The following is a 24,496-nucleotide window of genomic DNA, read 5'->3' on the forward strand; positions in this document are numbered from 1 at the left end:
CCTCAACTTAATTTCTTGATCTATGGAATAAAAGCAATTGCAATAAGAATGTTTTTATACTAGCTTAGAGTCTTATGGAGCTGGCTCGTCAGAATTGGTCTTATTGAACCCCATCTTTCAGATGGGCTTCCTGATATATGAGGAGTCTTCAAAAAGTTCACAGAAAAATTATATTATGAAGAAATTATGCATAGAATTCACTTTTTTGTACTAGAATAAACTTATACGAAACTTGTTATAACTTATCTGAACAGGATCTAATTTGAGGATAAGAATAAGAGAGTTTGAAAAGATCCACTATCAGAGCAAAATGTATTCTGTTAAAATGGAAAGAAGAACAAATAGCAAATGTATAGTGAAACTTGGGTGGAAGAATCGTGAAATCATTGTTGCCTTACAAAAATTTTATGAGGATAATGCCCCAAATAAATCAGCAGTTTTCAAATGGATAACTCATTTTAAGAAAGGACAAGACGATTTTGAAAATGAAGCCCATAGTGGCAGACCATCCACATTAATTTGTGAAGAAAAAAACTCATCTAGTCCATGTCCTCAATAAAGAGGACCAACAATTAACAGTAGAAATAATAGCCAACATCACTGACATCTCAACTGGTTCAACTTATACAGTTCTGGCTAAAAAATCAAATTATAACAAACTTTCTCCTCAATCGGTACCAAAACCAGATCAGCTGCAGACAAGAGTAGAGCTTTCAATGTAAATTTTAAACAAGTGGAATCAAGATCCTGAAGCATTTGTTCAAAGAATTGTCATGAGATGAAACATGACTTTACTCATATGATCATGAAGACAAAGCATAATCAAGCCAATGGTTACTAAGAAGTGGGCATGGTCCAGCTAAAGCAAAGCAGACTAGTCAAGAGTAAAGGTAATGACAACAGCATTTTTGGGATTCTCAAGTCGTTTTGCTTGTTGGCTTACTGGAGGGCGAAAGAATGATAACATCTGCTTATTATGAGAGTGTTTTGAAAAAGTTAGACAAAACTTTAGCAGAAAAATACCAAGGAAAGCTTCACTAGAGTTATTCTCCACCACAACCATGCCCCTGCTCATTCCTTTTATCAAACAAGGGCAGTTTTGGAAGAATTTCAAAATTATTACGCAATTGTTAGGCAACTACCTTACAGTCGGCTTCTGACTTCTTTTCATTTCCTAATCTTAAAAAAAAATCTGTAAAAGGCATTTATTTTTCTCCAATTAATAATTAAAAATAACGGCTGGGTGCGCTGGCTCACCCCTGTAATCTCAGCACTTTGGGAGGTTGAGGCAAGTGGATCATTTAAGGTCAGGAGTTTGAGACCAGCCTGGCCAACATGGTGAAACTCCATCTCTACAAAAAACAAAAATTAGCTGGGCATGACAGCATACGCCCGTAATCCCAGCAACTCGGGAGGCTGAGGCAGCAGAATCACTTGAACCCGGCAGGCAGAGGTTGCAGTGAGCCAAGATCGCACCAGTGCACTCCAGCCTGGGTGACAGAGCAAGACTCCATCTCAAAATAATAATAATAATAATAATAATAATAATAATAATAATTGTAATTAAAAATGACTGCATTGAGGTGGTTAAATTTCCATGACCTTCAGTTTTCAGGAATGGACTAAACGGCCCGTATAATTGCTTACAAAAGTGTCCTGAATTTGATGGAGCTTATGGTAAGAAATAAAGTTTATATTTTTATTTTTATCTTTTAATTCAATTTTTCACAAACTTTTCAAAATCACTTCATAGATGTCTATTGTAAAGTATAGTAATTTGACCCAGTCACATTATTTAATCCTTAATTTCTTTCTTTTTCAAAATTCTTTTCAGTAAAAATCTATTTGTCCATGAATATCAAGAAATAGGGTATCACATGGTTGTCTGGAAGTCTAACTAGAAATTACTTATCAAGAACTGTAAAGGGTCTGAGATTTCACCCTACTTGCAAGCTAACTAGTTAGCTTTTCATAGTTTCGTGAATGCTGACAGAAGACATGATATTTTAGGTCAAAAAATGCATTATTCTTGCCAGCACCTTGAAAGAGGCCAAGCCCGGGCCACAGTGGGATATAGTGTCCTGACCAAGAGAGATTGTGGGAGGATCATGGTGGACAGGAGGCAGGAGTAGATTGCAGCTCCCACTCAGAGGGACAGAGCAGTATGTGGAGGCATGCATCATGATCTTTTGCTCCAGAATGACTGCAGGAATACATTAGGAAAGCCAAGAGAACTTGCAGACCCTCTGAAGGACTTGGGAGGCACCCCAGATACTGTGAATGCCCAAACTGTGGAAGCTGGAAAGGGAGATCATCCACCCTGGAACACACACGCCCACTAGAGAACCTGAAGGTCTAGATTACGAGAAAAGATTCTGACCTTACCTGGAGCTGAGTCAATTTAGAGAGCCGAGCTAAACACAGGAGAGAGGAAGCAGCAGGAAAAGCCTTTATGGTCTCACTGGGTCCTCTAGCAAGCCATTTCTGCCCTGCCTCACAGGCATCCTTCAGGAGGCACTGGGTAAAGGCCACAGAGAGAAGCAAACTTCCAGCTGAACTTTGTTAACAATTTCAACCAAATCAGGAGAAGTCTCCTGGCCAGAACTCAAGGGAGGGAGTGAAACCATTGTGCAGACTCCACAGGTGGGGAAAGAAGGAAAGCCCTAATTGCTTTTGCAGCTGGGAGGTGGGTAGCCTGGGGCAAGTTCTCAATCCTGCTCACCCACTACCTGGAAGCAGACTTGGGGCTGTTGGTGGGAGGCATGGTGGGAGTGAGACCAGCCCTTTGGGTTGTGTGGATATTGGATGAGGCCTGTGACAGCCAGTTTTCTCCCACTTCCCTGACAACCTGTGTGATGCACTAGGGACAGCCATAATCCTCCTAGGAACATAACTCCATTAACCTGAGAACTTCACCCTCATCCCCAACAGAAGCTGCAGCAAGACCTGCCCAAGGAGAGTCTGAGCTCAGACACACCTAGCCTTGCCCCCACCTAATGATCCTCCACTACCCACTCTGGTAACTGAAGACAAATGGCATATACTCTTGGGAGTTCTAGGGTGCTGGCCACCACCTCTTCCTCCCCATATTACTACAGCTGATGCTCTCTTGAAAGTGCTACCTCTGGACAGGAGATCAACCAGCACAAAAATAGTGTATTAAGCAACCAAAGCCAAGGACTCTCACGGAGTCCATCTTACCCACCTGCCACCTCCACCAGAGCAGGTGCTGGTATCCACGGCTGAGAGACCCACAGATGGTTCACATCACAGAACTTTGTGCAAGCAACCCCAAGTGCCAGCTCGGAGCCTGGTAGACTTGCAGATTGACTAGATCTAGAAAAGAGATAACAATCACTACAGCTCCACTCTCAGGAAACCACATTCCTAGGAAAAGGGGAAGAGTACTACATCGAGGGAACACCCCGGGGGACAAAAGAATCTGAACAACAGCCTTGAGCTCTAGACCTTCCCTCTGACAGAACCTACCCAAATGAGAAGGAACTAGAAAACCAACTCTGGTAATATGACAAAACAAGGTTCTGTAACACACCCTCAAAAATCACACTAACTCACCACCAGTGGATCCAAATCAAGAAGAAAGCCCTGATGTACCTGAAAAAGAATACAGAAGGTTGGTTATTAAGCTAATCAGGGAGGCACCAGAGAAAGGTGAAGCCCGGCCTAAGGAAAAAAAAAAAAGATGCAAGAAGTGAAGGGAGAAATATTCAATGAAATAGATAGCATAAATAAAAAACTATCAAAACTTCAGGAAACAATGGACACACTTATAAAAATGCAAAGTGCTCTGGAATGTCTCAGCAATATAATTGAACAAACAGAAGAAAGGACTTCAGAGCTCAAAAACAAGGTCTTCAAATTAATCCAACCCAACAAAGACAAAGAAAAAAGAATAAGAAAATATGAGCAAAGCCTCCAAGAAGGCTGGGACTATGTTAAACAACCAAACCTAAATATAATTGCCATTCCTGAGGAAGAAGAAAAACCTAAAAGTTAGGAAAACATATTTGGGGGAATAATCCATGAAAACTTCCCTGGTCTTGCTAGAGACCTAGATATTCAAATACAATAAGCTCAAATAATACCTGGGAAATTTATCACAAAAACATCATCTCTTAGGCATACAGTCATCAGGTTATCTAAAGTTAAGAGGAAGGAAAAAATCTTAAGAGCTGTGAGGCAAAAGCACCAGGTAACCTATAAAGGAAAACCTATGAGATTAACAGCATATTTCTCAGCAGAAACTCTATTATGAATTGGGGCCTTATCTTCGGCCTCCTCAAACAACAAAATTATCAGCCAAGAATTTTGTATTCAGCAAAATTAAGCTTTATAAAAGAAGGAAAGATACACTCTTTTGCAGACAAACAAATGCTGACAGAATTCACCACTACCAAGCCACCACTACAAGAACTGCTAAAAAGAGCTCTAAATCTTGAGACTATTCTGGAAACTCATCAAAACAAAACCTTTTTAAGGTGTAAATCTTACAGGACCTATACGGCAAAAATACAATAAAAAAGAAAAAGACCAAGGTATACAGGCAACAAATAGCACAATGTGTGGAATAATGGAATAGTATCTCATATCTTAATACTGATGTTGAATGTAAATGGCCTAAACGCACTCTGCTTAAAAGATACAGAACTGCAGCCTTATTTTATTTTATTTTATTTTATTTTATTTTATTTTATTTTATTTTATTTTCCAGGATATATGTGCAGGCCGTGCAGGTTTGTTACATAGGTAAATTTGTGCCATGGTGGTTTACAGCACCTATCAACCCATCACCTAGTTTTATTGCAACAAGAGAAAAAATTAACAAATGGGATCTAATTAAACTAAAGAGCTTATGCTCAACAAAAGAAGCTATCATCAAGGTGAACAGACAACCTACAGAATGGGAGAAAAATTTTGCAATCTATTTATCTGAAAAGGGCTAATACCTAGAATCTACAAGGAACTTAACCAATTTACAAGAAAAAAGAAAACAAAACATTAAAAAGTGGGCAAAGGATATGAACAGCCACCTCTCAAAAAAAGACATACATGTAGCCAACAAACAGGAAAATTGCTCAACATCACCAATCATTAGAGAAATGCAAATCACAACCACAATGAGATGCCATCTCATGCCAGTCAGAAGGGCAATTATTAAAAAGTCAAGAAACAACAAATGCTGGTGAGACGGTGGAGAAAAAGGAATTTTATTTTATTTTATTTTATTATTTTTTTGAGATGGAGTTTCGCTCTTGTCCAGGCTGGAGTGAGATGGTGCTATCTCGGCTCACTGCAACCTCCACCTTCCAGGTTCAAGTAATTCTCCTACCTCAGCCTCCCGAGTAGCTGGGATTACAGGCATGCATCATCACACCAGGCTAACTTTTTGTATTTTTGGTAGAGATGGGGTTTCTCCATGTTGGCCAGGCTGGTCTCAAACTACTGACCTCAGGTGATCCTCCTGCCTCGGCCTCCCAAAGTGCTGGGATTACAGGCATGAACCACCGTGCCTGACCGAAAAAGGAATGCTTTTACACTGTTGGTGAGAATGTATATTACTTCAACCATCATGAAAGACAGTGTGGCGATTCCTTAAAGATTTAGAACCAAAAATAACATTTAACCCAGCAATCTCATTACTATGTATATACTCAAAGGAATAAAATCATTCTATTGTAAAGATACATACACGTGTATGTCCATTGCAGCACTATTCACAATAACAAAGACATGGAATCAACCCGAATGCCCATCAATGATAGACTGGACAAAGAAAATGTGGTACATATACATCATGGAATACTATGCAGCCATAAAAAGAAAAAAGATAACATCCTTTGCAGGGACATGGATCAAACTGGAAGCCATTATTCTCAGCAGACTAACGCAGGAACAGAAAATTAAACACCGCATGTTCTCACTGATAAGTGGGAGCTGAACAATGAGAACACATGGACACAGAGAGGGGAACAACACTTACTGAGGCCTGTCATGGGAGTGTGGGGGGCGGAGAGCATTAGGGAAAAGAGCTAATGCATGCTGGGCTTAATACCTAGGTATCTTCTTTTTTCAATTGAATCATAGCCTAGCCCTGTCCAGAATTATTTCAAAATGCTAGTCAAAGACCTATAAGCTACAACTTAGAAGGCCTCAAGGCTTCAAAATCCCACTCTTATAATGAACTGAGCATTTTCATACATTGACTGTGTGAATGCATATTGGTAAAATTACTTTAAATGTATACACTTTTTGACTAAGGAATTACACTTCTAGTAATTTATACTAATTAAATGATAGGACATGTTCCACCAGGTGGATATAGAAGATGTTCATCAAGGCATTATTTACAGTATTGAGTAACAGTCAACTAGTTAAATGACCAATGCGTTATGAAGAATAAAAAGTAGACAAACAGTATTTATAGGTAAGACATATGTTAAAATAGATTTGTGTACAGTATGAGTGTGCATGTGTATATCTGTTTCCATACATGACAGAACCACATTTTAAAATGTGGATCAATGGGTTTCCATTCCCTTCTTCCTACACACACACACACACACACACACTTTCTTGTACCCAATCGTCTTCTCCTAGACCAAAAAATTAACATTGCCTTTCTCTAAACAGACTTTCAGAACCACAAGACTTAGGATCAATTTTTTCTTTTAAACTCAGGACAGATTTAAATCTCCCTTACAGATAGTAATCATAAATAGTAACAAAATACTTTTGCCTGGTTGATTTAGGTTGCCCAAAGAAGATCCCTATCATTGGCAGCTTGTATGTTCATTGGAAGCTTAGAAATACTAGAAGTGGTTCTGGTAGATCCTAGGAAACACGGGTCAGCAATCTCTATGTGGACAAAAGTAGAGAAGAGATCTGAAGAAACTGTGTGAAAGAGATGCTGCTTTTATATCCCATTTTAACTTCAGAGTTGAGAGTTGATAGTGGAATGCCCTACCCAGATGGGAAAAGAGGTGAAAAAATGCATCATGACCAGAATGCTTCTTCGGTGTGCAAAACAACAAGTTTGGGGAAGATGTTGTGATGTAAGGAGTTTCCAGGACTTGGCTAAGCTGAAAAGAGATTATTATTTTAGAAATCTTAAAGGACAGGAAGGGAGAGTAAGGGAATGGGGGCTAGTAGTCAGGGAGTTAACAAATAACAGAATAGAGCACTGTGTTTGAAAGACAAGATAAGACTTTATGTGAGTAAGAAACAAGAGTTTCTGATCCAGAAGAATCAGAAGCATGATTCTTGATGGAGCTGGTCAAGTCAAGCAGAGTAGGTAGGGTAGTAGATGAAAGAATAATGCCAGGATGGGAAAGCAGGGCTTGCCTGGAAGGGGTGGTTTTATTAAGGAGAAGGTAGGAAGGGAGATTTTAAAAGCTCTACCTTAATTCATAGGTGGTTGATTCCTCTTTTCTACTGTTTAGGTCATGACCTATGTTTCAGTCATGATAATTGGATTTTTGCTTGGTTCTCAAGATTGTATCTTTACTCTACATCTTCTTTTGGTAATTGTGACATTGACTTGTTTTGGTATCCTTTAGTATCATTCTTGATAAGCTAGTGAGCCTCTCAGCCTCTTTAGAACCCTGACCTGATCTTTTGCAAGGGGCCAAAATTCTATCCTTGAGTCTCAATCTCAGGGCCTGAATATGCAAGGAATAATAATAAACGAAAAAAAAAGAGAGAAAATTATTTTCCTGCTAAGGGAAATAATCATTATCTCCTGCCAGAAACTTTCCATATTATTTATTTTTAAAATTTCTATTGTGACTCTTCACCATCAGTTTTTCTTTCTGGACTGGTTGGGCTATGTTAGGTCTTGATGCCTGGCTGACACTTTATAAATGTCACCATATATCTTGGATATTATATGTTATGGGTTAAATTGTGAACTCCAAAAGTTATATTTTGAAATCCTACCTACCAGTACCTCAGAACCTGACTTTACTTGGAAATAGGTTAGTTGTAAATACCATTAGTTAAAATGAGGCCATACTGGACTAGGTGGGTTCCTAATCCAATATAACTGATATTCATATATAAAAAAAGGAAACTTGGACAGAGAGACACACATACACAGAGAATGACATATGATGATTGTAGTTACGTTTTCACAAGTCAAGCAACCCCCAGAAGCTAGGAGAGAGATTGGAAATCTTTCCCCAGTGCCTTCAGAGGGATCTTGGCCTTGATGACAACTTGATCTCAGACTTCTAACTTCCAGAACTGTGAGACAATAAATTTCTGTTATTTAAGCCAATTGTTTTGTGGTACTTTGTTACGGCAGCTCCAGCAAACTAATGCACTTTCTTCCAAGTGCCTGCCTGGAATTCTTCCTTGTATTATTACACATTTGCACTTTTCTCTAGACCAGTGTTATGTAACAAAATTTTTGGTTATGATTAAGTGTTCTATGTCCTCTATCTAGCTAGTAATCATTAGCCAAACATCACTATCAGCCACTTGAAATGTGGCTACTGCACCTGAGGAACTAAAATTTTTGTTTTATTTAATTTTAATTAGTTTACATGTACATTAAATGGCTACATATGGCTAGCAGTTACCATGCAGGATACTACAGCTTTAGAACTTGTCCTAGCCCACTAGGAGTGTCTACTTCTAAGTCCTGATCCTACCCAATTTGCATTTAGCCTTCTATGATCAGCAATATTTTAAGATCAAATAAGCCATGAATCCCACAATTTATCATTCAGGCTGCTAAACCCTATTGGTAAGTCTACTACTGAATGGTTGGATTTCAACCAAACTGAAGGAAACAGCTAGCTTTTGGAGGATGTTGGATTCTAGTCCATACCCTATTTTCTTTCACTAGTCACTTTGATTCTGGTGAGCCTACTATCAAATTTTCCAGTTGTGTTAGTGGTTTTAATATAAATTATGACTATGGATTAAGAACTAGATGGTAATTACTGATGAATTTCAGCTTGGTCATGTGATCAGCCATAGAGGAGATTACTCATTACTTCAGTGACCTTAGTTAACATTGAACTGGTGCCCAGAATATACAAGGCTCTAACTCATATTTCCAATTATGTCTGACTTTCATGACTCAATCAGGCAGTATAAAGACTTTTACTCTTCCTTTATACTCTTATTTTTCTGATTCTTGTCACTAGAAAGTTAAGTTGTTTTTGTTTTCCTACGGCTCTTTATTTTGGACTAAAGCTTTCCCTAACATTTTCACTGGCTAAGACATTTATTTCTATTATTTGAAAAGTTTGCTCAGTTAAGTTTTGTATTATAATGCCAAATATGCACACATCTTTTTAATGAGACAGAGAATTTGTGCAACTGCATCATAATTTCTTTTTTTTTTTTTTTTTGCATCATAATTTCAAAAGAAATCAGGCTTTTAATCATTGGTGCCTGAACTAGAGTATCTATCAAAAAGTCTTAGCAAATTATTTCTTGACCCTTTACTCTGGTTTTAACTTTTACATTGTTTTACATTTATAATCTTATTTTTCTCCATGTTACATAATTTTGAAAATTTTATTTTTCATTTGAAACATCCTGGGGGCATCTGATTTCTGTTTGGACGAACGGAGGCAGGATGGCGCACTTCCGGGTTTTTCATCATCAACTTTTCCCGTGTGCGTGAAAATGCAGCCGGCGCCCAGGAAGGTGGAGAACAACCTGGCATGTGCCAGGTGATGTCAATTTGAAGAGACCAAGATTCACCTGGTCGCACCTACGGAACGCCCCCGACACACCTATGCCCCGCCTATTGCCCTTCCACTCCTAGAAAAGCTGTTCCTGGCAGATGCACGGGGCGGGCTTCCTCAGCCCCCATTTTTGTCGGGACTGCATCAGGAACTCCGCCCAAGAGCTCTACCGGGCGACTCTCTCGGCCTCCTTTGCTGGAGGCCGACAGACTTCACCCCCATACCTTCTTCCCTGAAGCTAGATGACCAAAGAATAAATTTGCAGTTTTGCTTTTAGCCTTGCCTACTCGCTGGTTCTTTTGTGCTCATTCTGGTGGTCTTAGAAAAACAAATCAATTTCTTTATGAGGAAATTGTTTAATTAATATTTTATTTTGAAAGAATGAAATGGATTTCATTCTTGGAATGGATTAAAAGAAAATTGAAATGAATGTGCTGCATGAATGTACTTTTTAATCAGCTTAAAATAATATAACTAAAATTAAAAATAATGATAACACGAAATGCTGGTGAGGATGCAGAGCAACCAGATCACTTATACATTACTGGTGGGAATGGAAGATAGTGTGGCTACTCTGGAAAATAGTTTGGCAATTCATTTCAAAACTAAAAATAAACTTACCTTGTAGCCCATCAGTTGCACTCTTGTGCATTTATCAGTTAAAATGTTAGACTTATTGTCACACAGGAATTTATACACAATGCTTATAGTAACTTCATGATAGACCCAAACTAGAAACTACTATTAAATAAATGATGGTATATTAGTACCACGAAATGCAAGTCAGCAATAAAAAGGAACAAACTATTGATATGTGCAACAACATGGAAGAACCTCCAAAAAATTATACTGATTGAAAAAAGCCAATATTAAAAGGATGTATGCTGCACAATTCTATTTATGTTTTATTTATGAAATAACACAAAGATAAAGAACAGATGGTTCTTAGTGATTGCAAGTATTAGTTGTTACAGAGCGAGGGATGGGGTCGAGGAAGGAATGCACACAGTGGAGGATGGGGACTCACATAGTGGGAAAGAGTAGATGGGTGTGGCTATAAAGGGTACTAGGAAGGTGTTATGTGATAATAGCACAATTTAGTATATTGATTGTTGTGGTGGCTTCACAGGCTATACTTGCAATACAATCGCATAGAGCTATATTCCCCCCAACAGACACACACATGTAATTTTATGTATAACTAATGAAATCTATGGATCGTAGCAATGTTTATTTCTTGGTTTTGATATAATACAGTTGTGCAAGTTGTTAACATTGTACAAATCTGGAACAAGAGTGTGGGGACTTCTATGTACATTTCTTTGCAAACTCCTGTGAATTTATAATTATTTCAAAATAAAAAGATCTGAAACCATTCTATTGTAACAATTTTTCTTCCTTCCCCATAATACGTATGCTCATATCCTTGACCCTACCTAAACTAAGGTAGCATCTTATTTTACTCCTTTTTTGATCTAAAGAATAGAAAACAAGCAAGTACTATTGCACTTGGTGTATATGATTTTATTTATTTATTTACATTTAATTATTATACAAACAATATATAGTAGAGTAAAAATAAATTCAGACATTGTAAAATAATAAAGTATAACTTTTTCTCACAAGAATGTAGCTTAGTTTTCTAAAAATTACATTCTAAACAATTTCTTATTTGTTATTGAATGCCTAGTATACATGGTTTTCTAAACCTGGACAATCCATAGGGAGTAAGGCAATCTGTCGTTGCTTAAAAACAAGAACTTAACAGTAAACAAAAAAATAAATAAATAAGATAATTTTAGATCATGATAAAACATTTAAAGAAAATAAGAAAATATAATACAGAGTAATATGTGAAACCAAGGGAGAAGCATTGAGGAGAATGGCTGAGGAGAGTCATTCAGGAGATGACATTTGACCAAGATCTGAATGACAAAAGGAGTCAGTCACGTGAAGATTTGGAATCAGCTATGTTTCCAGTAGCAAAAACAGTAAGTAAAAGGCCTGAGATGGGATTGAATCTGGCATGTTACAAAAGGGAAGAAGTCCATGTGGTTATGGTATCATGAAGAGTAGATTTGGGAGATGAGAAATCAATGACAAGATCACTCAAGTCTGTGCAGACACGATAAACAGTGTGGATTACTATAAGTGAAATGGAAAGCTGCCAGAGTGTTGTAAGAAGGAGAATATCATGAGATTTTCACTATTAAAAGATCAATTTGGTTACTGTATGAAGAATGAATAATACAGAGGTGAGTAAAAAAGAGCATGGAGGAAGCAGGGTGACAAGTTATGTCTAACAGTAGAGATAATGTCAGTTTAGACCAGAGAGACAGCAGTCATAAAATTATTATAATAATTGTAATAGTCCAGGCAAGATACATTAAAGGTGGGTTTAAGGCAGTAGCAGTGGACTTTAGTTGGAGAAATATATAATTACATATATCCAACTTTTGACTAATTAGATACGGAAAGTGGGTGAGAGAGAGTAAAGTTTAGGATGACCCTCAAGTGATTGACTTGGGTGACTGGGTAAAGGATAATATTATTGACCACTGTGGAAAATATAGAAAAAAGAGCATTTTGGAATCTGAGAGGGCTAATTGCAAGTTTCATCTTGGATGTGTGAATTAAGGTCCCTGGAGGACAAGCAGATAGTGGTGGATGGTTGGCAATAGATACATAGATCTGAAATGCAAGAAGAGGTGAAGACTCAAAATATAAATTTGAAAATTATTACATAAGAACATGTCTGTGTATCCAAGAAGAGATCACCATCCTCAATACTGTGGCATATATACATTGAGAGTAATGAAATGTGGGTAATATTTAAATTATAGTCTTACTACAACTACGGAAGATATACACACATGTACATTCTGTTTTCATTCAGGACTTTTTAATTTACCCTGGACTTGAGACTAGTGGCTTTTTGTGATCAAAATGCAAATAAAATTCTGAGATTTCTTGGGCCACACAGGCCAAAGTAATCTACATATTCAGTGCAATCATTATCAAAATACCAATGACATTCTTCACAGAAATAGGAAAAATAATCCTAAAATTTATATGGGACCAAAAAAGGCCCAAAATAGCCAAAACAATCCTGAGCAAAAAGAACAAAGTTGGAGGCATATTGTCAGACTTCAAATTATACTAGAAAGCTATAATAACCAAAACAGCATGGTACTGGCATAAAAACAGACATATAGACCAATGGAACAGAATAAAGAACTTTTAATGCACTTTTAAGCATCCTATTCTTTCTTTCATAACATTTATCACAGTCTTATATGTTTAATTACTTGTATAATTATCTGTATTTTTTCCTGTAAATCTTAGTAGCGTATAACATTAATGGTTAGGAGTTAAATCTGCTTTGCTGTTCCCTGAACAGTAAACTAGCATAATCTATGGTGGTGTAGATAGATGGATCAATAGATAGATAGATAGATAGATAGATAGATAGATAGATAGATAGATATTATTTATATTTAAATAAATAAATGAACAAGTTTGTAGAGTTTCTTGCATTACTGGCCTAAAGTGAAGACCACGAATATATAGCCTTTGTTGTGAAACCAACAGGCCATTTGAACTAGAGCAAATAGTCCCCGTTTTGGTTTTCTTACATGCACAAAGAGAAAGTGAGAATGTATGTTTTCCCTTTCTTTTTATCTCCAAAAAACAAAACTCTATCCAGCAATCATGATTGAAGCCTCAAAATATATTGAATGGTCTATAATGAAGGGGACATGTGTTTATTAGTGTCGTTGTGATATTTGTTTAAGTTGTTACTATTTTTGTATATTTAGAAGCAAATTTAGGATTACATCTTCTGTCTCTGTGTCTCTCTTCTGCAAGATGATTTAATAAGATAAAACTCATACCTATTCATCACAAACAAAGTAAATTTGTGTGTGTGTGTGTGTTTGTATACCATCTAGGCAGCCATCTTGAAGGGCACCTTTGCCAATAGGATAAATTTTACTGTGAAATTTAAATATAATACCTCTCTAGTCTATATAATTCATTCTTTGCATATAAAGCCAGAGGCTATTGATTTTATTGGGATCATAAACATTATAAAATAATTCAAATTATTATTTTATAGGCTATTAGTGGTTCCAGCAATGAGAAATCTGTCATGTTTATTAATCTCTCTAAAAGACGATATAATAAAATATACACCCTAGTCTTTATAAGCAAACATTCAAACAGGTCAACACCAGTCAGAAGACAACACACTTCTTCTAAATTACTAATGTTTATCTTCCACTATGTTTCCATTTCTATGTGTCGTATCTTCTATCTTACCAAAGTCTTGCTTCCTTTCCGTTGTAGATCACAGATGTTGGGCCAATAGTTTTATAAACTTGTCCTTACTTCCTGCTTTAAAATTGGTTCCACATTTACAGGACATTTTTGGAAACATCTATGAACTCAAATATTCAGAATTGTTGCTGATCTCAGAACCAAACAAAGCTCTCCCATGAAAGGACTAGGAGAGTTTTTTTTTTTGTTTTTTTTTTTTTCATTTGGTTCTGGTACCCGATTGGATCCACTCCCCAAGAAACTTGAGATCATTTATCCTAAAATTATCCAGTAATTGAGAAAACTGGACATGGGGAAGACAGCCTTCCCACAGAAAGGGGCATTAGCAACAAATGGTGGGTCTCTGGTTCTGTAACTGAACCACTTAGGCTCAGCTACCAGAGTTCGAGGTAAACACATGGCATTTTTCCTCTCTCTGTTCCACTTAGGACCTGAGTAGAGGAGTAGGTTAACCAGCAAAATGTAGGATAAAGAGTGTGTATTTTGAAGCCAGGTAGAACAACTTCAAATCTTGGTTCTCCCATTTTCTGCTGTGAGCTTTAATGTCCTTATCCACATATGGAGGACAATGTTATATACCACACCAGGATGCTGTAAGATTAAACAGGATGATGTCCTATATACAGTTCCTTGGACAATAATAAATGTGTACTAAAGTGTTGTTATTACTATTATTATTATGTATGGACTCCAGGATGTAACTTTATAAAGAAAATCATGGTTTGATGATACATATGTAGTAAGGAGAAACAAAGGGTGTTTTACCAATTGTAGGGTCATTGCTTCTTTGTTCTATGTTCTTTGTTCTATCCTTGCCAGGTGTTATACCATCTCTTTCTCTCAACTACTTGCTCAGTAAGTACCATGCATGTAGTCACACCCCTAGTAAAGGAGTGACGTCAGGAATTAATCTAGACTTCTTGAGTTATGGTTCTATGCCCTTTCCACTTTGACATAGACTTTTTTCCCTGCTAACTAAAGGGAACAATTGTAGCTATCCACAATTTCAAATGTAATGCTTCATAGTATATACTGAATAAACATTTGCAACAGAAGATGATAGAGGCATTATCTAAGGAAGAGAAAAAAAGATGAGTAAATTTAGGGAGACTGATAACAAATTCAGTGTTGGAAATCAGTATGAGATTCTCTGAGCTATATGCATGGAGATAGCTCTAGTTTGCAAAATGAAATTAAAAGTCAGGTCAGAGAAAGGGACTTTATATTCAAATTAGGTTGTCACTGAAGCTGCGTTGGTTGTTGAGACAATAAAGAGAGGTACCTGCAATATGTAGATTCTGAATTAGTTCGCATGTGGACACACATATATATTACTGTAGGTAAATAGAAATTACAGAGGAACCTAGGTGATACATAACGATCAGGCTTGTTTTGCATAGTAAATGAGTTTTCTAAAAAAATTAAATTTGCTATGTGCTAAGAAGCAATATGTATAATAGTTCTCAGTTTCAATCTGAAGCCATTCTGCTGGGTGAACATTCTGTCACTTAACAGCTTGATCAAGTTACTTGGGTTTGATGTGTTTCAGTTTCCTTATCCATTAAATGGGACTAACAGTAGGGCCTACCTGACATATGGCTGGGAGGATTTAATTAAATATTTTATCTTTACAAACTGTTTAAACAACTTCTGGCACATCATAAGATCTCAGTAAATATTAACCGTGATTGTATGGGAATGTGAACAAAATGCTTTGGGTGGATCACAGAGAGAAAATTAATTTCATCTGGAAAGGTGAAGAAAGGCTTTTCTTTTTCTGGACTCCTCTTTTTTGACCATTGAATCTGTCTGCCATACTCACATTTGTACCTGAAAATCTACCCAGATGGCATCCTTTTCTGTAAGGCCTCCTTTTCTTTATCAGAACGAATCACTCTATTCCCTATGCTGCCTCTGGATTCTGTATCTCACCACCATCTATTGAATGGATCTTATCTGCTTGCCAGCTTGTTTCCTCTATTAGACTGAAATGGACTTTCTTGAGTTATCAACTTTGTATCTTTAAAACCTACCCCAGTACTTGGTGTGGAGTAGCTGATTATTTCTGCACATTGAACTGTTAAAATTACGTTTATACTAAACCTTAACAATCCAAAGCCCTGGCAAATTTATAATTCTTAATTATAATAAAAGTAGTGATGACTGCTTACTATGATCAGGCATTGTGCTAGGCATTTTGCATGCAATATTGTTTTTCAACCTTGTAGAGGATATTTTCTTTCTTTCCCTTTCATCCTCAATTTTGGTATAAATGCCACTTATGTAGAATATTGAAGATTAGCTTTTGAACATGTTAGGAGCATATAGTATAATAAACGTAGAGAAAACTACAGAGTAAAAGTAGAAAATTACCTGAGGACTCATCCTGTTGCCTATTAAAGCATATTTCATTATAAACAATTAGGCCAGAATTATGCCAAAATAGACGTGTAGATCAATAGAAGAGAAGAGAATGTCCAGAAAATAAAGTTTTTTTTCCCCAAACAATTAAATTCAGACAACTGGATAATTATTTGAAACAAATAAATAAAAGCTAGAATCTCATAGCACTTCTTACAGTAAAATGAATCTCATAATTTGAAGACTGAAATCTTCTCATTGAAAAATAAAATATATGTGAATATATTACTATTTAGGGGCTTGAAAAAGGCCTTTTTCTAAGTTTATGACAAAGGCAGAAATTGTATTTTAAAATTGAAATTGATAGAATACAATGCATAATTTCCATGTAACAGAAACATGGAAGAAAAAGATGTCAAAACTATATTAACAATATAAAGTTGGAAAAAATATTTGCAGCAGCTTCAAAAAGACAAGGATTAATAACCTTAACTTACAATAAACTCTTTAAAATAAATAAGGAAAAAACCAGCAGTTAGGGAGGCGAGGTGGGAGGATTGCTTGAGCCCAGAAGTTGAGACCTGCCTGGGCAACATAATGAGACCCTGTCTCCACAAGAAGCAAAAAGAAAAAGAAAAAGAGTCTTGCAAACAAACAAAAACAAAGTCAATTAATGACATAACTAGGCAGCTGTCAAAAGAAGAAATATCAATCACTAATAAAAATATTTAGCTAACAGGTAATGAAATATGTGAAATTAACTCATATTGAGATACCAATTTAAAATTATCAGATTGAGCATCATTTTCTAACAGAAAAAAGTAAAATCTATTGTTATTAATAGTAGGTGTATAGGAAAATAGCTTGTAACATAAACTGCAAATGAGGATGTAACTTTATGCACTGTTTTGAAGAGTCATTTTGCAACAGTTTATGTAATGAAAACTTACAAAAATATCTATTCCCTTAAATGCAGCAACTCTACACCTAGAAGTTTATACTAAGAAAGGAATCAGACTTGTGTGAAAATGTAAATGTACAAAGATTACAGCCCAGCAGTCCTTATTTACAACACTGCTATCCATTGGGGACTTTGGAATAAATTCTAGAATACCAATATATTGGTTAGTTATCAGCCATTAAAAATGAAGGCCTGTATTCACTGATACAAGGGTGACCATAATACACTGTAAAAGTATAAAAGCTGTTATTAAAATATCACACTTATGATCTCAGCAAGAAATATGTGTGGACATTCGGGAGAAGTAAGGAGTTCATATCAAGGTGTAAAAAATATATATAAAGGTTATGTCTAGGGTGGCATTTTAGGTGATTTTGATTTCTCTCAAACAGATAGATGATAGGTAGGTAGGTAGATAGATAGATGATAGATAGATGATATGCACAGGTATAGATAGATACATACATACACACAAACATACATAGATATGTAGAAAGTTAAGATAGAGAGAGAGGAGAGAGAAAGACTAAGCAGCTTATGTCACCTCTGTTTCCTGTTTCTAAAAAGAATTAGACAGGTTTGCTGTCTCCTCTACAAGTAGAGAGGGGGAAACCTGACATACATGTATACATGTATATATGCATATATGTATAAATGACTATGTTGTCTAGAATAAATTAATTGTGCATTTATAATTGCAACATTATTGTTATTGTGAGAAAAGAAATAAATTACCCACTAACCAAATAGATTTAAAAAATACACTCTTGTAGTTTCCAGTGGCATTAGCTAAGTACTTGGAAATGGTCATTTTTAAGGCCTCTCCCTGTGTAGTTAGAAACACAGCTGCCAAATCTTGCACATGGATAAGTCTAAACTCTAGATTTTGTTTTCCTATTTTTTTCTTCTCTTAATTTTCCAGAGTCTAGGGAAAATAAAACACCATGAAGTATTAGCCCATGGAAAAGTGCTCAGGGGAAAAGGCCATTTTCAAAACCTTCTTTGTAAATATAATTTGTTTTGTTCTACAACCTAGTCGTTCAAAACACCCATGATTTGCTGTCTAGAATTCCAGATTTATTTCCCATGGAATGCCAGATACGTTTTCCAGATGTGTTTTTTTGAGGCTGTATTATTTATCACAGGTGTAAGGTTTTCTATCTCTAATTAGCCGAAGGGGAGAGAGTAAACCTGTCTAATTCATTTTAGAAGCAAGATACAGAAGCTATATAAGCTGCTTAGTCTCAAAATAGATGTGCTGGCAGGTGCCTATCATTGACCTGTTACATTGACATGTGCCACTTGGTCAGAATTTGGTTAAGATGGTTTTTCCTGATAAAAATATATATTTCTAAGTGAAGTACAAAATAGCATTTTGGAGAATGTACTTTTTAAAATTGTTTTAATTCATGTAGAGTGTGAAAACCCAACAAACAAATCAGAGCAGAGATCTAGCTGCTACTGAGACACTGCCTTTCCAGTTCTTTACAATATTGATCAAATATTAATCATCTTTTAAATATTTCTATTATGTCTTTTCTATGTTTCTTTGTTGAAAGACAATTTTCTATACCTTCTTAGAAATTTTCCTTTAGCTAACGACGTTGACTTTTGCTACTGCTGCTAATAATGACGATGGAAATAGAAATTGCTTTATTTATTATATACTCATGAGAAACACAACAATCGTATTATTATTATTGCCATTTTATAGATAAGGAAACTTGGGTGTGAAAAATGACTAATAACTTAGTGGAGCTGGAAATCAAGACATTCTGAAGTGGAGAAAATATATTTCTTTTAAGTGGAGACAGAACGTACATTTAAAACATCCTTTTGCACCAGCTACTATCTTCTTCGGAGTTATCAATCCCCTTTTCTTCAAGGTGTTCCACAAATTCTTAAAGACCTGCACAGATCAGCAGTAGTCAGGAGTATAGAAAAATAATAAAAAAGGTGACAGCTGCACTTAAGACAGTAAAACGCCAGCCTAGCAGTAAATAAAAATGATGCCTGGCTACTTCAAAACTTCTGACTACAAGCTAGTACTTTACTCCATTGCCTTTCTCTCATGGCTTTCCTGAAGCCTATTTGGTATGCCATTCTCAAATATGTCTGATTTTTGCTTCTGCCCCACATTATATTAGGAGAACCAACTAGAAATAAATAAGCAAACAAATAACTAACAATTGTTGGATGAATAAATGAATGAATCAGTGGATTAACCTTATTTTGTAAAGATTTTAATAAATATATGTAAAGATATAGAAAACTATATATTGCTATTCAAATTTTTAAAAGTGTTTGCTAACTAAAATGACCACATAGATCATACCAATGTTTTCATTTAATGCTTTTGAGAAGCACTAGACAATGCAATACACCATACACATTTGTAAAATTAAGCATCAGTTATGTACATAAACATGAGCTGGCTAACTTTTCTTCTGTAAAGTATGTCTCAAGCTTTGGCAAGAATTTTTCATTTGCGCTTCTTGAGATTGAAGGCTTCAGAGGTCACAGAAGCCCCAGATATTTATGCAGAAATTTGTGTTGTAAGTAAATTGGTGAATTTTTGTCTTTGCCATGTTATTTTAAATACCCTTTACCGGTGCTAGTTTTCCTGTTACGTTTGTCCTACCGTAAGTTATGGCCCCACTTATTTCAATGGCCAGCAAAATAAATTATCTTTTGATCATTTTTCTCCTTTATCTTAATATAGAAATTATGTTATATTCTTCTTTTTTCTTCCTTTTCCTCCCCTTATTTCTTCACTCGTTTTCTTTAACAGATAATTGTGAGTTTATATCTATGAAAGGTAACTACAAGAAGTGAGACAGATATTCATGCATATATCACAGAATAGTATAATTGCTAGACTATAATGGCCTAAAATGTGCTTGATACTAAAATTGTATATGAAATAATTAAATTTTTCTTTTGCATGCCAAGACACTATTTGTATCTTGGGGACTGTGATGGGCAGAACTTAAAGGGACACCATGTTCACAACCTGTATGGGGAGACTTGCTTCTTGCAAATAAAATATGACAAAGCATGTTGGGATGTCACTCTTGTGATTATCACTCTGTGTGTGTGTGTGTGTGTGTTTTGCTAACACACATAGGAAACGCTTTTCAATTTGTCTCACTTCTTGAAGAAGTAAACTTCCGTGTTGTGAACTGCCTATAGGAAGGGCAATGCGGTGAGAAACTTCAGTTCTAGCAGTTGAGAGCAGCCTCCAGTCAACAGCCAGAAAAAAAAAAAAAAGGAACCTCAGTCTTACCAACCACGAGAAGGTGAATTCTGCTAACAACCTGAGGGAGCTTGGAAGTGGATCTAAGCCATGCCTGGACTTCTGACTCATGGAATTGTGAGGTAATAAATGGGTGTTCTAAATAATTGAGTGTGTGATAATTTTTTAAAAAGCATTGAAAACGAATTCAGACCCTAAACATCAATTATCATTTTACTTATTCATGTGTGCAAATGGTGGGCTATACAACTCCAGTTGAGAACCTGCTGGATAAAACAAAGTATATCAGAGTTATTTTCTGTCATTTGACTTGAATCTATAAGAAGTTTATTTGAGTGAAGAACAGTCAGCTTGAATGTTTAAAATAGGAAGAGGGATGCCTTTTATTTCACGACTTGATTTATGGATATAATAATTGCACATCTGCATTTCATTTCATGACATGGTCTCAATAATGTTGCAGTCACCTACAAAGAGTTTTAAAATTGCATTATGCAGAAAAATCTACTATGTATGAACTTTGAATGGGAAAAAAGGAACACCACTGCCAGTTTTAAAAGACCCTTATTTAGATTAAATAATTTCTACATAAAATTATACAGATAATAAATATTTTTGAATATTCTGTAACCATGAAATGAAAATATTTTGATGAATCAAGTCATAGACATGGAGGATTCATAACTCTTATCTTTTGAATTTATAGTAAAGAAATTTTTTAGGAATGCTGTTTGCACAGCTTTAATAATCTCAGGCTTCTCACAGGGCATTCACATTGTGATGTCATAAAAACCTCAAAAGTTTATTTAGGAAGTCGGGAAGAGTGTCAGTAACCATGTGTTGAGTGAAAGCAAAAATAAACAGCCAAGACATAAAGGTGCTAAATGGCTACATTTAGAAGCATTCTTGCTTTCATCCAGCTAATGCCAGAATTCCTACTTTTTTTTCCACAAAAATATGCTTTTGCCCATGATTTGGATCTTAGAACCTCCTATGTATTTGGCCTGCTTGATTGACCACCTACAACCTCTTGCCTGGATCCTCAGCATCTTTTTTTCTTTCTATTGGCTCTTCTCCTTTGGCACACAATCCCACCACTCCATAATCTTTTATTTTCTGAAAATCCTTTTCCAACTCTGATGCCATCTTCTTCTTCATCTGTTATCTTATCTACATACTTCCAGTTTCAGTCCAATTTTCTCTTATTTCCTACTTAAACTGTTTCTTAAAATCTCTTCCTGGTCTTCACTATCTAATCCACACATCACCCTGCTAAAAGAGTAACCTCTCCAGTACACAAGTCTTATTATATTATTTTCCTACTTCAGGAGTTCAGTGGCTCCCCTTCACCTTTATTCTAAAAGAAATTCCTCTACATGCCATGAAGAGCCCTTTGCTCCATCACCTACCATTTCTGCAGCTCTTTCCCTGCCTGCCCTTCTCCTACACACTCTCTTAGAGTTTGCATTCCAGGCATCTATGTACTTATCTCATCTTACTCTTATCTCATTGTGCCTATAAAACCATATGTTACTTGAGAATAGGACCTGAGCCTGGTAATAAATGCTTATCAAAAAATGAACAACTTGAATTCTGAATCTGTTATTGGCCTGCCAACAAAAGGTCAGTATGGTTGGTTGTTGTAGCCAGTGAGTCTGAGTAAGATCATGATGCACAGATGTGGGATTTACTTGCAAAATAACCACTCCAAGACTTTTTCAAGACAGCAGCATACTTGCTCACTCCACAATATCAATGTGATAAATGTTCTGTCTTTGGGGCGTATTTCTATCCCCTTTCCTGCAGACTGAGGCTAAACACCTAATCTTAGAGCTCTTCTCCCCCTCAAGCCTGGGCTCCTTTCTTGGCCTCATGGACCACTAAAGGTTTCATATTTTAATGTTTTTCTTAGGGTCTGAGTAACTTCTCTTCTGATTAGACAGGACATGAGTGAATAATATTTGCATTAAGGGAAAGAGGCTGTCTTGGGTCTTTGCTAAGCAACCCAGGAGGGAGACAAAGCATGCCTGGAAGTGAAATACCAGGACCTGAGAAACTCAGTGCATATGTGGACTACACAGTGAGTCAAAACAGACCCTCATGTGGCAGCTGCTTTTTATTATATGCTGCAATCTCTGAAGTTTATTTCTTGTTTTTATCCCCTCAGGATCAAAATCTTCTCCATTGGCCTTACACATACAGAATTTCAGTCTGGAAGGGTTAGACTTTGACTACAAGTACTATAATCAGTTCTATGAGGACTAGAACCAGTGTGCTTACACAGTTCATAGAAGACGTGATGCTTGACATCGGGATGTTGTGGAATGATCCAGCTGAAAGATACCCCAGATACATGATAAACATACAGCCTATATTTACTAGGGTAGTTTTCAAAGTGCTAGCTCTGTTGTGACTATAAACATATTAATATCTGTTAGAAAATAAGATTATTAGGCCGGGCACGGTGGCTCATGCCTTGTTTTCTCTTGAAAACAAATGTAAGTTCAAGACCCTAGAAAACTACAGAGTTTCCATAACCAAGACTGTTTTTTATGTTTACATTTATTTTCATTTTGTATATTTCCTAAAGCATATCATTATTCAACAGTTCACATTTGGTTATGCTTCTTCTCTTATTCAGGTTTAAGTTGAATTTATAGTTTTCTATCAGGTCATGTGTCAATGATTAGAATAAAATTTTTATTTATTATTAGGTTTATCTAGTCTATATATCAGTGTCTTGTAGCATATTCCTTGAATCAGCATCATAAGTTTGTTGTCTTTTAAGTAGGAGCTCATGTAAAACACATTGCAAACTGGCTGGCATCCATTATTTATGAATATATTTTACTTTTAAAAGTAGACTTTTAGGTTTAGTTTAGGAAAAGAAGGGAGAGTATCCACAGGTATCCCTTCAGCTAATGGCAAAGATTGCCATTTAGAGGAGTATCCTTGGGTCTCTGATTTTAGAAGTCATCCTGTGATGCTACCTCTGTTTGGGCAAATTGTGCACAGGTCTGGTGGCACAATTCACACATATATGAGGCTTAAAACAGTTTCTGTTTAGAAGCCACTGATGACCAGATGTGGCAATCTCACACTTTCCTTCTAATCTCAGACATTTTGGAAAGATGCTGTAAAGAGTTTTCATTGGCTACATTCGAGTTTTTTCTTTCCTCTTGAGCTATGCTCTCCATCTTGCTGTCTCCACATTGCCTCCTATTTGACTTTTATGACTCTGGACTTTTGAATTGACGCTTATTTGGACTATGTACTTGTTTTGCGTTGGACTCCATCTTTCAAATACTCGTAATGCCAAGTCTGGTGCTATAACTTATCCTTCCTCACTCATATAATCTGATTTAGCTGCTGGTACCTGGATTTTTTTCTTGCCTGGAAATGAAATCCACACCTGGCTATTCCTTTTTTTCCCAAGTTCCTGTAGAGGACCACACTCCTTAGAATCTGTGGGTCTTATGTTTCTCCTGCCTACGGGAGGATGTCTCCTATTGCCCCATTTTCATTCTTGTTAACTCAAAGTTTCTCCAAGTGTGAGCCATAACTGTTGCAGTCTCACTCAGGAGTAGGCCACAGGAATCTGAATATTAAGCTACTAGGTTACTTTTTTGACTTTAAATTATGAGAATGACTTTGTTTTGTTTTGCTTTTTTTTTGAGGTGGAGTCTCCCTCTGTCGCCCAGGCTGGAGTGCAGTGGCACGGTCTTGGCTCACTGCAAGCTCCGCCTCCCGGGTTCACGCCGTTCTCCTGCCTCAGCCTGGGCGACAGAGCGAGACTCGTGATGGTTAGCCCGCCACCACGCTCGGCTAATTGAGAAGGACTATTTTAAAACTTGTTCT

General features: G+C 36.4%; 1 long non-coding RNA gene across 1 annotated transcript in view; it reads right to left on the minus strand.

The window, feature by feature from the left end:
* Positions 1-3,205: 3,205 nt before the first annotated feature.
* LOC117080798 overlaps positions 3,206-24,496 on the minus strand; it is a 72,376-nt gene continuing 51,085 nt past the window's right edge. The window contains exons 3-4 of the long non-coding RNA XR_004435958.1: positions 3,577-3,615; positions 3,206-3,336 (exon numbers count right to left, since the gene is read on the minus strand). This is a non-coding gene — a long non-coding RNA (uncharacterized LOC117080798). The remainder of the gene's footprint in view (positions 3,337-3,576; positions 3,616-24,496) is intronic.

This window comes from Trachypithecus francoisi, unplaced genomic scaffold, assembly GCF_009764315.1.
Source record: "Trachypithecus francoisi isolate TF-2019V2 unplaced genomic scaffold, Tfra_2.0 Lachesis_group8, whole genome shotgun sequence".
In the NCBI taxonomy this organism is placed as follows: domain Eukaryota; kingdom Metazoa; phylum Chordata; class Mammalia; order Primates; family Cercopithecidae; genus Trachypithecus; species Trachypithecus francoisi.